The 12,249-nt window shown below is 43.1% G+C and overlaps 1 long non-coding RNA gene and 2 pseudogenes across 1 annotated transcript; 2 read left to right on the top strand and 1 right to left on the bottom strand.

The window, feature by feature from the left end:
- Window positions 1-439: 439 nt before the first annotated feature.
- LOC126961410 (uncharacterized) lies at window positions 440-5,845 on the bottom strand. Its single transcript, XR_007728297.1, has 2 exons — window positions 5,742-5,845; window positions 440-5,006 (listed from the first exon to the last, which is right to left on the bottom strand). It is a non-coding gene; the product is annotated as an uncharacterized LOC126961410 (long non-coding RNA).
- Window positions 5,846-7,371: 1,526 nt separating this feature from the next.
- LOC126960641 (magnesium transporter MRS2 homolog, mitochondrial-like) lies at window positions 7,372-10,217 on the top strand (annotated as a pseudogene).
- On the top strand, window positions 10,218-11,035 carry LOC126960640 (magnesium transporter MRS2 homolog, mitochondrial-like; annotated as a pseudogene).
- The last annotated feature ends 1,214 nt before the right edge of the window (window positions 11,036-12,249 follow it).

The following is a 12,249-nucleotide window of genomic DNA, read 5'->3' as shown; positions in this document are numbered from 1 at the left end:
GGGCAGTACTTATGCTCTAGTTCAATTGACTGTCCCTTTTACTCTGGCATTTCATCAACAAGAAAAAGAAGAAAAAGAAAAAAGAAAAAAAAATGTGGCCTCAATTCTTACCTTTTTAACAACTATTAAATCTACTCCTTCTTCTTAGGTTGTGTTGTACCCATACATCCAGGAGTTAATCAAAACAACTAAGCCAAGACATGTTAAGCAAGTTTGAAGAGGAAAACTATAAAGTAAAAGAGGAGGGAATTGTAGAAAGTAAAAAGTTTCCTCTTCAAAGTTTCCCTTCTTGTTAAATAATAAATCATAAGTGTTAAAAATAATAAAGACTAACTTTCTCCAAGCCTCCTTGCTTTGTGCTAATAACTCTTTGTTAAGCCCTATCCAGTATAACTGTTGGACATGCTCACAGGCACAGTCCAGCTCATAGCTTATGCCCCTTCCTTATTTGGAAATGTTATTGCTTCCTTAAACCTTTTGTAAGCAACTTCCTATCCTTTGTTCTTCCCTGCACTTACCTATTTAGGAAAGTTTTGGACTATTAGCAAATCAGATATCGGTTTAAGACTGTGAGGTCCCACTCCAGCCAATGGATGCAGGACAGAGCAGTAAGGATGACCCAAATTCGTAAGGGATAAATATGTCTGCTTTTCCTTTGTTCAGGTGTGCTCTCACCATTGTTCCATCTGTGACTGAGCACCCTTTTTGCAGAAAGTAAAGATTGCCTTGCTGAGAAATATTTTGTCTCCATGCTGGCTATTCTTCATGGCACTGATTATTTATTTCTAACAATTTTGGTATTTCTAACAATTTTGGTACTTCTAAGAGTTTTTAAAATCATTGGCCAATGAAACTAAACAGTGCTGTGGATGGGCCATCTTTTGTTGCCAGGTGTGATTCTGTGAAATATTATTTGGTCCCCTTTCCTAGCATACAACTCCTAAAATCCTTGGAATCTCCAAAGTACTGTCTTTTTTGTATGCTAGTGTTGACTGATAGCTTTAGGGAAAGACCAAGGCATTATTAGAGGGTTGGGCTCTCAGCCACACCCCCCAATCTCCTGGGAGCAGGCAGGGCTGAAGGTCAAGTTGACCACCAATGGCTAATGGTTTAATCAATCATGCCTATGTAATGAAGCCTTCTTAGAAACCCAAGAGGAACATGGAGGCTCCTGGAGGGTGGCTCACTGGGAGGCCATGGCAGCTCTGAGCTCCTTCCCTCACACCTCGCTTTGATACAGGAGCTAAAAATAAATTATTTAGGCAGTTAGTGAGGGTAATAGAGCCCTTGGTAAGGCTTCCTTTTTAACAAAAAGCAGGCCCTAAATCATTTCTTTTCTAACAAAAAGCAGCCTGAAAAATAAAGCTGCAGACATAGAAAAGCAAGCTAGAAGCTTGCACGGGTAAATGCCAGCAGCTGTGCCAGTAAGAAAAGGCCACCTGGTGGCCAGGCATGTTCAACATGGAGGCTTCATCTTCCCTTTTGTCAACCACATGTACAGTAAGGAACAGACAACATTGTGTTGACCAGGTAGAGAGCCCATAGCCATAATAAAGATTAGGGTGGGGTGGCCAACTTTTTCACGTAAATGGCACACCTGGTCTGACCAATCTTTTGGGCCCTACATAAATCAGACACCGCCTCCTTAAGCTTATCTATAAAACCCTGTGCATTTCACCACAAAGCCAGAAGATCCACATGGGAGCCCCTCTCTCTCTGCAGGGGAAAGAGCTTTTCTCTTTCTCTCTATTAAACCTCCACTCTTAAACTCACTCCTGTGTGTCCACATCCTTGATTCCCTTGGCGTGAGGCAGTGAAGCTCAGATATCACCCCAGACAACAACGCTGCTTCAGCCCTACACATCTCTTCATCTGCATCCGTTGTGATGTCCTTTATAGTAAACTGGTAAACGTTAAGTGTTTTACTGAGTTCTGTGAGCTGCTCTAGCAAATAATCAAACCCAAAGAGGGGATGCAGGAACCCCAACTTGAAGCCAGTCAGTCAGCAGCTGCAGAAGCTGGGACTTACGACTGGTGTCTGAACTAAGGGGCAGGGGCATTCTTAGAGACTGAGCCCTCATCTTGTGAGATCTGATGCCATCTCTAGGTAAATAGTGTCAGAATTGAATCAGAGGATACCTGGCTGGTTTCTGCTGCCAAATTGATTGCTCACTTGGTGATGGGGATGACATTTGGTCACAGAAGTCCATCTGTGTTGATAATTGTTGTGATGTGAGGGCAAGAGACACCACCAGGCCAAAAGCATGCAATCCCCACCCACGCGGTCCCCTGGAAAGGTTGAATGTGTTGTGTTTCCCCATATGGCCTTGGGTCAGGGATTAGGGGGTCACACAAACCCTCCCCACCCACAAGCTCCACCCCTTCAGCCCGGTTTCACCCACTTGGTGACTCTGGACAACTCTGGCCCTCTCTGAGTCTCAGTGTCTTCATTTGTAAAATGGAGATTACACCCACTGCATAAACTCAGTGTGTGAGGATGAGGCAAGATTCTGCATGGAGAGCATTTGCCACTGTGCCTGACACACATCAGAGATGGCAAGGAAACTGTGAGCCACTTGCACACACCAAAACCCCAGTAAAAAGTAGCCCCAGACAACCAGCCTGGTTATGTCTGAAACCTCCCAGCTGCAGCTTCCACACCTGCCTGGCTCTGCACCTCCTGATCCACTCCTCTGTCTCTTTGGTTCCAGCCCCCTGCTTTCCCCTCTTTCCCAGGCCCACACTTGATCCTGGGACTCCACTACAGATTCAGCTTCTCTGATTTTGCCTCTGTCCTCCAGATCCATCTAGAGGTACCTGACTCATCCCTCAACATATCCGGAATGAGCTTTGCTGTCTCAAGTCTAGGTTCTGGGGGGCCCAGGCTGAAGCACCCATCAGTTGGGGAGACACTTGTGCAATTGAAAACTGATTAAAAATTTGCTGTGGAGCTCTGCTCATAGGGCCCTTCTTGGGGTCCCACCAGTGACCAAATTCTATGGCCTTAGAATCTTCACAGGCACTGTTTCCTGGCCTATTTCATCTGACTAAATTCTACTCATCCAGTAAACCCCAGCTTAAATGTCCCTTCCTCAGAGAAGCCTTCCTTGACTGATAATTAGAAACCAGTCCTCCCCTGCTATATTCTCAGGAAAACTCTATGCGTGTTTCTTTCATTGCATTTATTATAATTTGTACTTAGTATACTTGAGTGACGATTTGTTCAATATTTTTCTTCCCTTATATTTATTAGGATACACATATAAGAAAAACTCCAAAAGACAAAACAAGTTTATTTCCCTCTCACATGAAACTTTCGTTTTGCCATTCCCCATGTGTCACCTTATTCATAAGGTCTGAAAGAGCTCACCTCAATGTCCTCATTCCTGCCAGTGGAAGGGATGGGGGTGAGGGGGTACGGGGAGGGTAGTCAGACCCTTTTCCCTTAAGGGCTGGAGCCAAAAGTTGCCTTTGTCACTTTCACTCAAATCCAATTGGTCCAAACCCAGCCACAAGACCACATGCAGCTGAAAAGTTGGCTGGGAAATGTAGCCTTTATTCTGGGCATCTATTTACCCGGCTGCCAACCAGAGCATCTATTAAGAGCAGAAGGATAAGCAGATGTCAGGAGACAGCTCATGGACCTCTGCCTACTACACCCTGATTGTAAAAAACCTGACTGTGGGGACCCCACTTCTTTCTGTCAAGACTTTACCTGTACTCAGTCTCAACCGCAGTGCTTCATCCAGATGAGAGCTGGGGTGCCTTGGGGTAGATGACAGTGGAAATTTAGAGAAGTGGACAGGCTTAGGATCCAAGTTGGAGGTGGGACTTTCAGATAGATATAAGTGTTACAGGACATAGAAAGAAATTATTTAGGCAGATAGTGAGGGTCAAAGAGTCCTTGGCAAGGTTTCCCTTTGAACAAAAGCAGCCCCCAAAATTATTTTTTTCTAACAAAGAGCAGCCTGAAAAATTGAGCTGCAAACATAGATAAGCAACATGGATGCTTACACGGGTGAGTGCTGGCAGCTGTGCCAATAGAAAAGGGCAACCTGGGTGCCAGGCATGTCCAATATGGAGGCTCTATCTTCCCTTTACTTTGTTACCACGTGTACAGTAAAGAAACAAGCAACACAGCACCTATCAGGCAAAGAATCCATCTGCATAGTAAAAAATTAGGGTGAGGACAGCCAAAAATCCATGATCTCTGCAAATGGCACACCTACCCCTAACCAGCTCATCTATAAAACCCCCTGCATTTCACCGTGGAAGCAGAAACTTGTTTGGGACCCCTCTCTCTGCAGGAGGAAGCTCTTCTCTTTCTTTTGCCTGTTAAACCTCTGTTTTTAACCTCACTCCTTGTGTGTCTTCATCCTTGATTTCCTTGAGCATGAGACAATGAACCTCAGGTATCACCCCAGACAATGAGGCTGCTTCATAAGCACAAGTACCTGTGGAGGACAATAGAAAGGCACCCTCTTGTATTATTATTTGCTTTTTCAAGCATGTATTCCTTAATTACCCAACAAAACTCTAAGCTGCTCAAGCTGGAAATCAAGGTAGAATATAAACATGGGTCCCAATCTCATTTCTACCATTTAACTAGTTGTAGGAACTTGAGCCTCAGTCTTTTCATCTGTAAATTGGGGATTAATATACCACATTGTGGGATGAAATGGGCTAATTCTGACATAAATATAAATGCTGAGCACAGTGCCTGACATATATTAGATACTCAATACATAAATTGGAGCCTCTACTGCTGCATAGCCCCTCACCCATCCCAGATCCTAGTGCAGGGAGTATCAATCACTGTTTGTTGATGGCAGGATATGCAGGTATATGGGGTAATCGTTATGCTCTGAACAAAGCCATCCAACATTTTCTCCAGAAGGATTGGTGTCTGCTGGATCCCCACTGGACTTCAGGTTCATAGTGATGCCTTCTTCACATGCTCCTCTTTCCCAGGAAACAGCTTCTTCCTGGATTGGACCCTCTGAGTTCTGTGGAGACACCCATGACTCATTATCATCGACCCAGCACCCATGCTCAGTTCAAATGTTACGTCTTTTCTTAAGCCTTCCCTGGCCTTCTTCCCACTTGCTCCTGCCCAGGAAGACCTAGAAGAACCAGTCACTTCCTATATACTCTTCCTGCTCCCTGCTCTTATATCTATTTGAGCGTTTACCTCACTGGTGACAGGGGAAGATCTGGGGCTGGTTCCATTTGGTATCAACCGAGTACAGCCTGTGAGGCTCTTCCTTCCACCCTTTAATTACTCAAGGACTCGGGCCATTAAAAGAAGGTTGTCTGTGCAAGATTAGTCAGAATGTGATTGAGCAGAACCTTGCAGGCACACATGGGCACCACTTTTGCTAATTATCAGAGGGCAGCATGCTGGTTGCAAATGAGGCCAGATGCCAAGGAGAAAATGTGCACTGTAGCTCCCAGCATAGGCAAAGTGCATTGCTCAGAAGTATAGAAATGGCACAGGCTGCAGGTGCTAATCAAGTTTTCAGGGAACCCTCTGGTTCTGACATTGGACTCTGTTTGCTGGGATGGAAGACAGGCAGATCTATGAAGACTGATTCAGCACGGCTCTGCTCTACATGGTTTCTCTAGGCTCGGACCCTTCATTCTGGTCTCCCCTCCATCCCACTGACATTGCCCCTTCAGAGTTCCTGTAAAGACTCTTTTCTAGTCTCAGAGGAAGAAAGTGAAACTTTACCCTCTCTCACCTTGTAATATCGCAACTGTAGATCTCATCTGGGACAAGCTTTTTCCTCAACTGCAGATCTCATCTGTGACAAGCTCTTCCTTCCTTCCTTCCTTCCTTTATTCCTTCCTTTCCTTCCTTCCCTCCTTCCTTTCTTTTTTCTTTCTTTCTTCTTTCTTTCTCTTTCTTTCTTTTCTTTTCTTCTTTCTTTCGTTCTTTCTTTCTCTCTCTCTTTCTTTCTTTCTTTCTTTCTTTCTTTCTTTCTCTCTCTCTCTCTCTTTCTTTCTTTCTTTCTTTCTTTCTTTCTTTCTTTCTTTCTTTCTTTCTTTCTTTCTTTCTTTCTTTCTTTCTTCTTTCTCTCTTTCCCTTTTTTTTGTTAGATGGTATCTCACTCTGTTGCCCAGGCTGGAGTGCAATGGCATGGTCTCGGCTCACTGCAACCTCTGCTTCCCGGGTTCAAGCAATTCTCCTGCCTCAGCCTCCCGAGTAGCTGGGATTACAGGTGCATTCCACCACGCTCAGCTAATTTTTGTGTTTTTAGTAGAGAAGGGATTTCACCACATTGGCCATGCTGGTCTTGAACTCCTGACCTTGTGATCCACCCACCTCAGCCTCCCAAAGTTCTGGGATTACAGGTGTGGGCCACCACACCTGGCCAGGGACAACAAACTTTTAACAAGACACTTGAAAACTTTTTCTCTAATTCTTCTATATCATCCCTTCACTGAGGCACAGGGGCAACTTGTTCAGTTATCTGAACGAGGAAGGAGTCACAGGCAGCAAGAAGCATGAGTGGGTGCTTGGGGGAAATTTCAGTTAAGAGTTTGAAGATCAACTGCATTACACTGTCATGTGAATGTTTACTCTCATCTTACTCTGCAACTGACAGCTCCTTGCAAGCTGAAACTGTGCACTAGCACTATTATCTTTACATGCAAGACCTCTTTGGGACATGTTTTTTGAAACACCACATCAATAGACCATAAATGTGAATGAACTTCCTTTGTTAGAAAATCATCATAACTTCATTAGCCTCTCCGGGTTCAAAGTTAAAAAAAAAAAAGAAAGAAAGAAAATGATCGTAACTTCCATTTGTAAGCACTTTACAGATTTGTCTTCATGACTTTATTTAATCCTCAAAACAATCCTGCTAAGGAAAGATAGGCATTACTATTTCTTACTTTATGTAGGGCTGAGGCTGAGATCGAGGTCTGCTTGCTTCATAGCCCATGTTCTTTCCACTAGGAGGAAGAACAGGAAAAAGAGGTGGGAAGTGTATGTTACCATAATCAGAATCCTGGATTCCCCGATAGCATCTTCGGCCAAACTTGGAAGTCAAGTCCCTTATTTCAGGGTCACATGGAAGCCTAGGGTGGGTGAATAATCTGAGAAAGTATGCTAATGCTGGATAATGCCTCACTTGGTCACAGTGGCTAATAGGAGACTTCAGTGCTTTAGCAAAGAGTTCTGCAACATTTTTGTCCCCTCACATTCATGAAAATTACTGAGGCTCTAAAAGAGCTTTTGTTTATACGGGTCGTACAGATCGATCTTTGCAGTAGTAGAAATTAGAATGGAGGAAATTTTTTCAACTTTTATATTATGGAGTACATACGCAGGTTTGTTACATAGGTATATTGCATGAGGTACCTATGCATGATGCTGAGGTTTGGAGTAGAAATGAATTTGTCACCCAGGTAGCGAGGATTGTACCCAATAAGTAGCTTTTTTCAATCCTTACTGCCTCCCTCTGTCTCGCCTTGAATTCCCCAGTGTCTGTTGTTTCCTTTTTTTTTTTTTTGAGAAGGAGTCTTGCTCTGTCAGCCAGGCTAGAATGCAGTGGCACGATCTCAACTCACTGCAACCTCAGCCTCCCAGGTTCAAGCAATTCTCGTGCCTCAGCCTCCTGAGTACCTGGGATTATAGGCACCCACCATCACACCAGGTTAATTTTTTGTATTTTCCGTAGAGATGGGGTTTCATCATCTTGGCCAGGCTGGTCTTGAAGTCCTGACCTGTGATCCACCCACCTCGGCCTCCCAATGTGTTGGGATTACAGGTGTGAGCCACCGCACCTGGTCTGGAAGCATATTTCTTTATGCAGTAGCAAAAAAAAATCACATGTATGAATATGACCACTGATATCCTCAGAAAGATCTTTAAGTATTGGAAAGCTATCAAGTGTATAGTGGCAAATAAAATTTTTTTCTCAAAAATTCTAATTTTCACTTGAAAGCTCAAATGTTGTCATTGGTGACAGTCAGTGGCGTTCCTTGATGTGACAGGCTCACTTTGTTCATTTGTTAAGAAAATGCCTGCCAAATACCCAAACCTAAATAAGTATTGTTTGTCAGACCTTATCTCAAGTAAAACTTGTATTGCATGCTAAAAAAAAAAAAGAGGAATAGTTCCACTTGCAACTTAAATAATTGGAGAAGTACTTGTTCCTCAAGACAACCATTTTATTTTGGTATGCAGCAGAAATACTTTTTGTGGACTTCCCATTTATTAAGAAATCAGTGTGAAACTGGCTATTATCTCTCATGTGAGTGATTGAGGGGATGAAGAATCAGTGCTACTGCCTCAATTCATGCTAAGGCAGTTTTTTTTACCTGTCTTTACTTTGGCATCATAAGTGAAAATGGAGAATTTTCACTTATGGAGAAAAGGCATGGAGAAAAGGCAATGTTTTTGCATTATTGGGGAAATAGCTTTGACCTTGAGGACTCTCTGAAAAGGTCTTCAGGATCCCTAGGGGCCCGTGGATCATCTTTTGAGAACCATTGACCTCACGAAATAACTGGTGGCGGAATTCAAGATTCAGCTGGTAGAGAAGAACGATCATTCCTCTCCGTATCAGGAGATTTGTGTTCAGTCCCATCCCTTCTCTGGCCTCAGTTGTATCTTCTGTAAAAGGGGATAATAATATGTCCTCCCTACAGAGCTGTTGTAAGAAGTCAGTCATGACAATGTAGTGAAAACATGTGATTGTGAATAAAGCTCTGAGTGAATCAAAGGACTAGACAATTTATTCAGGGTCCGTGAGTATTGTGGGGGAGGAAGAAACCTAAGCCTCCCGTCATATTGCCAAGAGGACCATCTGCTCTGCCCATGTAACTCAAGCTAGAAGGAGAAGGAGCTGCTACCCATAGTGCCCTCTCCAGAGACCAGAAATAACCTTGAAGCCTTCTCCCTCTCCCATTCCTTTGCCCTTAGTGACCCCTCAGTTCTGCCCAGATACCCTACATTGCTTTAGTCAATTGACTTTTCCCCTTTCCAAGACAAACACAGGAGAAAATCTAGCTCCAGGGCTAGGCAAAGTGTTCCTACACTTGACACAAAAAGCACAATCCATAAAAGGTGAAATTAATCAATTAGACCTCATCAAAATTAAAAGCTTTTGCTCAGCAGAAGCCCTGTTAAGATGAAAAGGCAAGCTAGTCACAGACTGGGAGAAAATATTTGCAAGCCACACATCTGACTAAGGACTTGTGTCTAGAATATATAAAAAATTCTCAAAAGTGAACAGTGAAAAAACTGTTTAGAAAATAAAACATAGAAAATGAGCAGAAGAGCGCTAGGCGAGCACTGCAGACTGAGTCGCCACAGTCCGCCATGAAGGCCTGGAGTCTGGCTGCTGCCTGCTTCTAGCTATAGCGCCATGAATGCCTGCAGAGCTTGCCCTGCCTCCTGCCCCATGCAGTGGAACTTCCCTGGCCTTGGATCTGACCTGTGTGGGCCCGTCAGCTATATGTGGCAGGTGAAATGCACTGGTTTAGAACTTCTGATGTCTCTTAAGCCACTTTAGCCAACGTAGCCCCAGTATTTACTGCAACAAAATTTGACAAACAGGGAAATGTTACTTCTTTTGAAAGGAAGAAAATGGACTTACACCAAGAGTTAAGTCTTCAAGACAGAGATTTGGGATTTCAGCATGTAATGAGTATCACAACCAAAAGCAATAGGTTTATCATGACAATGGAGTATTTGAAAGCTGTGATAACTCCAGAGTGTCTCCTGATATTAGATGATGGTAACAAACTCAGAGCAATGGCTGTTCCGGGAACTCCCTTCACAGTTGTCCGGAAGGGTCAACCTGTTACATACCCTTTACCTTTTGAGTTTAGTGCCATGGAAGCACCCTGCAATACCGGATCAACACACTTTAGAGGAAACGTAACGTTTTGCAGACGCTGACCCCTGAGACCTTAGAAGCTTTGGTGGACTCCAAACATTCTTCTGTGGACAGAAGCAAACTGCATATTTTACTACAGAATGACAAAAGTCTATCAGAGTTAGAAACAGATATTAAATTTTTCCAAGACTCAATTTTGGAGATCCTGGATGAGGAAAAGTTACTGGAAGAGTTCTGTCTATCAAAATGAGTGCCCCACGTGTCTTTGAAAAGAGCAGCCCTGGGATTCACCATGCAGAATGTAAGGGTAGCCGAGAGAAAAGACGAGAGACAGACCCAAGGTCAGGCGAGGAAGTTTATTAACCTGCCGGGCTGCCCGGCCACAGTCAGAAGAGGCAGCCCTGAGTTTACAAAATGAGGGTTTTATACGGGGGAGAGAGACCCTGGGATTATTCGTCGGTTAACTTTACCAAATATCATCTCATGACCGGCTTACAATATTTTATCTTGTGAAAATGGGAATTTACAAGAGGGTGTTACTTAGGTTTGTCCACGTTTCTTGTGACCTCTCCCGTGCCACCCAGAGGGCTGTGAGCAAGTCTGGTGACCCTGCTGGAGCGCCTAGATAAGGGTTCAGGAATGCAGCTGCAGAGTATTCAGGGTAAGGGTCAGTTGCATCTTGCAGGGCGAGTCCTGGGGCAGCTTGTCCCTAACACAGAAGAGATGGACCTGCTGTTGGAAAACTACTACCTATTGGCAGACGATCTCTCCAATGCAGTTTGGGAGCTTAGGGTACTGATTGATGATTCACGTAGTATTATTTTCATCAATCTGGACAGCCACCGTAATGTGATGATGAGATTGAATCTACTACTAACCGTGGGAATCTTCTCTCTTTCACTCTTTGGACTAATGGGAGTTGCTTTTGGAATGATTTTGGAATCCTCCTTGAAGAAGACTCTAGAGTGTTTGGGATGATTACGGGAATTAGGTTCATGGGAAGTGGCCTCATCTGGAGGCGCCTACTTTCATTCCTTGGACGGCACCTGGAAACTCCATTGCCTCCTATGATGGCCTCTTTACCGAAAAAGATCCTTCTGGCAGATAGAAGCATGGAATTGAAAAACAGCCTCAGACTAGATGGACCTGGATCAGGCCGAAGCATCCTCGCAAACCATTAGGAACAACCCCATGGATACTGACATTTTGTTATGGTAGTCACAGGAAACTTCTGATACTCTTTTATTATTTTCTTGGTTAGAGTCACACACTTGAAAAAAATTAATGTCCGATGACAAAAATATTTTGGCAGTCACAATACTAGAACGTGATTGCATTTCCAGAATTCTGAGTTAAAGAAACAAAATGTTTGCTTTGTAAAAGGTCAAAATTCTATTTCCTACAACTTTAAATGCTGTTGCTGTAGACATAAGTTGAGGCAACACAAGAACAGACAGCCGTGTACATTTTATTTAATTTATACGTATCAAGAAAAGTGCAATTTTGTGCTGAATGACGCCTAGGAACTTGCCAAAGCCATAGGTAGCCACAGTTTTTTGTCAGTATAGGAAATTACGTTACTGTGAATTTCCTGATTCTCAGGTAACTAAAAAGCTAGCATTTTATGTATTAACCTTAAAACAAACTCTAGAAGTTTGTGGTTTAAAAACTAAACTTTGACACAACCTTATTTTCTTGTATTTGCACCCCTTTTTAATATAAGGTGAATAAAAAGAAAATGAGCAGAAGACATGAGCAAACATTTCACTGCAGAAGATGTACAGATGGTAAATATGCACAAAAAAAGATGTTTACCATCATTATGTTAGGAGAATACAATTTAAAACTGCAAAGAGATATCCTGGGTATACTGTACTACACATAGTTTGGCAAGATGTTACCACTGGGAGAAAATGAGTAAAAGGTACACAGGTTTTCTCTGCACTATTTCTCTGCACTATTTCTTACAATTATACATGGATATTTAATTGTCTTGAAAGAAATAGTATCTTTTTAATAAATTCAGTAAATAAATAACACCGCAGCCCTGCTCCAAATTTTCACGTTTTTCCCATCACACTTGGAATAAATCCCAAGTACTGATCATATCTTAGAAGTCCAATAGGCTCTGGCCTTTGCCTCTAATTTCATGTCAGATGACTCTCCTCCACACATACTCCTTTCTCAGCACACTGGCTTTCTTATGAGTTCTTGAATATCCAAGCTTATTCCTACCTGATCAGGGCCTTCGAATTTTAAGTTTCTTCTACTGGGAACCCTCTTTTCCCAGGTCTTTGCATGGTTTTCCTTCATCACTCTGGTCTTTGTATATTTGTGTAATGCCTGCCTCTCTAAGTGGACTGTAGGCTAAATGTGGGTGGGGTCTTTGCCTACA

The sequence above is a fragment of the Macaca thibetana genome, chromosome 8 (assembly GCF_024542745.1).
Source record: "Macaca thibetana thibetana isolate TM-01 chromosome 8, ASM2454274v1, whole genome shotgun sequence".
Classification (NCBI taxonomy): Eukaryota; Metazoa; Chordata; class Mammalia; order Primates; family Cercopithecidae; genus Macaca; species Macaca thibetana.
The sequence above is the reverse complement of the archived record's forward strand: the minus strand, read 5'-3'. Positions and strand labels throughout refer to the sequence as shown.